The sequence below is a fragment of the Arachis ipaensis genome, chromosome B10 (genome assembly GCF_000816755.2).
Source record: "Arachis ipaensis cultivar K30076 chromosome B10, Araip1.1, whole genome shotgun sequence".
Classification (NCBI taxonomy): Eukaryota; Viridiplantae; Streptophyta; class Magnoliopsida; order Fabales; family Fabaceae; genus Arachis; species Arachis ipaensis.
Window position 1 is genome coordinate 3,024,466 of NC_029794.2, and position 5,473 is coordinate 3,029,938.

The 5,473-nt window shown below is 29.7% G+C and overlaps 1 long non-coding RNA gene across 1 annotated transcript; it reads left to right on the forward strand.

Moving 5' to 3' along the window:
* LOC110268535 lies at positions 3,163–3,631 on the forward strand. The gene is made up of 2 exons (XR_002356622.1): positions 3,163–3,253; positions 3,362–3,631. It is a non-coding gene; the product is annotated as an uncharacterized LOC110268535 (long non-coding RNA).

Below are 5,473 nucleotides of genomic sequence, written 5' to 3' on the forward strand. Positions count from 1 at the left end.
CCATTATTCACAAAAATTATTATGTCTAGTAAAATAAAATCGATTCATTAATCATTATACAAAACCATTAAAGCGCGAACTTTCATTTGTGGTCCAAATACCGATATATTAAAAAAAATGTCCCAAATTAGTAGTGCTTGAGATAATAAATTATTAGTTGCATTGATAAAAGGAGGAAAATAGATGTAACAAGGAAAACTAAGGAATATAAAAAAGAGTATCTCATGTAAAAACGTTAGCGGATATATCAACTAATAACGTCGCCATCATCATCATCCATCACTTGTCATTTGATCAACGTTTTGGAAAGCAGCAATGAATGATTCTGAATGTCTTCATGCATGCTAACAAACCAACCATTACTCCATATACGGAGAAGATAAGATAGCCTTATATTCGGCAATCGCCATTACATAATAAACAAGTCTAGTCATTTCATACAATACACCACATACATATTTAATTTTCTCATATTATTCTTTTAAGTCACGCTAGTACATTAGTTTTTTTAACCAATACTAATCAATTTTTTTTAAATTATTTTAAATTTTAAATTTTAAATTATAAACTTTAAATTTTAAAATTAATTAATATTAACAAACTAAAATATTTCGTTCCATACACTTTCTCTATTCACTTATTCACAGCATACATGCATGCATCTTTGGTTTCAATAGTATACACTAACGTAGCGTTTGTTTTGAAATACTGAGACAGAGACTGAGAGACTGAGATTTAGTATCGTGTTTGTTAGTTAGAGATTAGTACTAAAATTTCTGTCTCTGTCTCTAAAATTTTAGTATTTCAGTACCTCCAAAAAGTAAGGATATAGGGGACTGAAATTTTTAGACATGGAGACTGAAACTTTAATAACATTTTTTACCTAAAATACTTTCATTTCAATTAATTAATTCAAATTTTACCCTTTGTGCAAATTAAATTAGAGTTTCATTCTTATTTCAATTCCTGTCTCCCATTTTGCATCAAACAGAATACTGAGATTTATTTCAATCTCTGTCTCTTAGTTTCTGTCTCTCAGTCTCAGTCTTTCCGTCTCTGGCTCTCCACCAAACGCTACCTAAGGTAACGTTTGTTTTGAGGTATTGAGACAGAGATTGGGAGACTGAAACTCAATATTATGTTTGTTGGTTCAGAAATTGGTACTAAAATTTTTGTTTCTATCCCCAAAATTTTAGTATTTCAGTACCTCTAAAAAGTGGGAATACAGGGACTAAAACTTTTAGAGATGAAGACTGAAATTTTAATAACATTTTATACCTAAAATACCTCCATTTCAATTAATTAATTCCAATTTTACATTTTGTACAAATTAAATTAGAATTTCATTCTTGTTTCAATTTCTGTCTCCCACTTTACAACAAACAGAATACTGAAATTTATTTCAATCTTTGTCTCTTATTAGTTTCTGTTTTTCAGTCTCAGTCTTTTTGTCTTTGTCTATCCACCAAACGCTACATACCTAATAGTGTAATTATTGGGATGGAGTTTTACCAGCTCTATATATATACTCACCATAATAGAATCCTTAATGTCATTATTCATATATATGGTGCATGGACCATGTTATTACTCACATGACTTTAAATTAATATCCAACACTCTGCGTGAACTATGTTGCCAATTCAACACACAATGTTCAAGTGTCATGTTTTAAGACAATATATATGATATATGATATGATGCTTCAAGTGGTCTAGATTCTAGAAGATTGTCCTCAAGTATGCCATGCATCCGCTTTTATTTTATTTTCATAAGTCTTCTACAAAAAGAAAAGGAGAGAGTGATATGATGATGTATTGTTATTCTTATTAGATCTTTTATTATGACGGTGGTCCAATTCAAAGTGTGGTGGTGCAAGTCATAAAATCTCTCAAGTATAAAATATAATAACATGAGATAAGACAAATCATAGTTTTTTATTTTTTTTTTATTTTCCACTTCTATAAACACAAAATGAATGGACCACACACAATGAATCGAAAATAATAAAAATAGCTGTAGTGATAATAAATGCTTTTAAAAATTGAACCAACTTGTACTCGTTGAAACCACCTGCTATATAGTAGTGATTTCGTTTAGGGTTTGGTGGTGATACCGTGCGTCTTTTGATTAATTTTATAATTGTAGAAACTCAAGTCCAGTTGAGTTCACGTGAAGTTGATAACCGAGAGCAGTTAAATAATTTGACTAAATTTTTATCTAACGGCTCTTGGCTATCAACTTCACGTGAAGTCGACTGCACCTAGAGTTTTCACCTTTTAAGATTAAAACTTGAGAATCACTTAAAAAACAAAAGACTTCATCTAATCATATTGATCAATATTAAATTAGAGCTTAAGTAAATTTATCTACATACCAAATGACAAATTAAACTAGTTAATAGAAGAGCCTCCTTGTTAATTATTTATAGTATACACAACTATACTTGAATCTTATTGATGAGACTTTTTTTATTTTTTTTGTTCCACAGCTAAACTCTAGAGACCCAATTTAATTATTCCAATGTAACAATAATGCCGAACAGTCTAATAAAGTTGTATTTATTAACCAACATGGCCAAATTAAAATCCGACCTATGCATTGAAACTTAGGACCATCCTCAAGTGATTGTTGTATATATAACTATATATTGAGTTTGAATAATATAGTCCAAATATATAGGTCCAAACTTTAAAGAGTTTGTTTCTCTTATTAATTATTATTATTATATAGGATAGGGGAAATAATATTAATGTGTGTACGTGGAGAGTGGTGAGTATGAGTACAACACGTGATGCAAGAAAGCGAATAACACTGGGGTCTGCCTCTATTCATTAATATTGGTATGGTATATATATAGATGAAAATGGTGGTGCCATAAAATGGGAATAAGGTTGAAGTTGTAATTGAGAAGGTGGTGGTTGAAAGCAGTTTTCTTGTGAGGGATATATCTATCTCTACTTCACTAGCTAGAACATTCACCATTGAGTTGAACATTCACCTATGCATGACCACCAAGCTGTAGTGATTTTCATTAAAATTTATACAAATTATATATATATATATATATATATATATATATATATATATATATATATCAAATAATTTACTTACAGCATTTGGTATTATTACTAATCAATAACATCACCCGTAATTTTATGTATTATGTAGTAAATATGATCTCTATAGCAAAAGCAAAGTTTTGGTGGACGTTGAAAAAGTAAAGCCATACTATCAATCACTTATTGACAAGGTGGGGGCACAAATTTCAAATAGATTATTGCTCATTTTGTTTTATTTGAATTCCTTTTCTTGTTTCTTAATGTGACGTTCTTACTTTTCTTTTTGAATGTTTTTATAGTATTTCCCAGCAAAGCTGAAGTGGTGAAGAATCAATATAAGCTAATTAATGGATCTACCTCAAGGGCCTGGAGGGAATTGATTAATTTTCCTTGAGAGCAAGTTAAAAAATAGAGACCGATTGCATATATGTGTTGTAATGTATTAATTTCTATAATTACATATATGTGTTGTAAATCACAAACAGATTGCTTTATATGAGGCTTTTCAGTGATATATATACTCAATAATATGATGTAAACTATTAAAATGAATGAATGATGGATGAACCTGTATATATATGAATTCTTATTCATACATATCAAAATAACAATCAATTAATACAGTAACTACTAGAAAAAATTATTTTTAGATTAAACTAATGACCCAATAACCCAGTAACCTGACCGATTTGATCACCGGTTCGATTCTGATAACTATGGTTTTAGTTCATGAAAGCGTACAAGTTTTTTAATTAAGTTCTCAACGGAAGAAGGAAGAAGATATCATTACTCATTATCACAACAAATCTTAACTACTACTTGACCACTACTGCCTTTTACTTTTTCTTTTATGATTTGGCCATATAAGCAAATCGTTTATTTAAACAATGCTTTTAAAGTTACTTTAGGGAATTTGACCAAATCAACCACTAGATTTTTTTTTGTCAAAAATAAATGTTATTTTATTAATATAAAATAAAAGTGTTTTCATAAAGAAGTACAATTGGGTATTTTTATTTATCACCCAACTGTAACTGAAAGACTAAGAGCTTAAAGAAGAGTAAAGTAAGAATAAAGAAAATTAGCAGCATCTATCAGGTATAGCTCACGAGTTCACGCACTAAATTGCTGACTTCTTTCACTATCTTTGGTGCCGGGCTTATTACCTTCTCAAAAACACACCGATTCCTCGCTTTCCAAGTGCTCCAACACAGCGCCGCTATGAGAAGGGTCTTTTGTCTACCGTCGAATTGAGCCACTGCCTAGGATAAGACTCGTTGCCACCAATTGAAAAAGGTCTCTTCTTCTCTCATCCATAGGTCAGGGGTTATTAAACTTAGACTCCATATTATTGAAGATAGAGGCATTGGAACAAAGCATTAGAAATTGATTCAGCCTTCAACATGCATCTTGGACAAGTGGCAGTAGTGGATACGAACCGGCTGTGAACTTGTTGCAACACCGAAAGCTTTTCATGAAGATTTTTTCATAGAAAAATCTTAGTTTTATGTGGTAATTTCAACTCTCAAATGCTATTCCAGACTCTGTTGTGTATGTTCTGGGGCTTCAATGAAGTAGGAGAATGAAAGAATCTATAAGCAATTTTGTATCCTGACCCAACTTCATATATACCAGATTTTGTCCAGCACCAATTAACTTCATCCTCCTCCTCTGTTGGTTTAATTGAAAAAATTTTATTACATATATCAACTAAAAAAATCGAATCAATCAGATTTCTATTCCAACTTTCAAATCAAGCACTAGATTAAATTAAAATAAAAATAATACTACATAAATATTATTATTTTTTGTCAGTATTTAGCCAGTAATAATTTATATTTATATTTATAGAAATTTTGTACACAAAAAATATATAATTTTTACTAATATTTACTAAAATTTACACACATAAATTAATACAATTTATATTCATATTTTTTAGAGTTTGCACATATTAATATATAAAATTTATTTAATTAAAAATAATTTAATATTTATGTTAGTGAAATAAGGACAAAAAATATTAAAGATTGTATACCCAAGAATTTCTCTATACATAATTCGATTATATATTATAAGTTATATAGAGGAAAATGAGGAAAGATATATAGCACATCTTTTAAAACTAATAAATTAACTGTTCTTATTGGAAAGTGACTGATCTAATTAGACACCATCCATTGCATGTGTGACTATAATGAATTATCTTTTAGATTATTAGTGGTGGAACATGTGATCATATTGTAATAAGGCTTATAGCTTGGTCTAGCATAGAATAATATATGTTGTCTTTGACTGCTAAATGCTAACACTATGAAAAAACATACCCCCCCAATGCATGTAGCTGACTCTAGTAGCTAGATGATGACTCATTAACATTTTTTTTATAGGAAGCCGAGTAATTTAAGTGG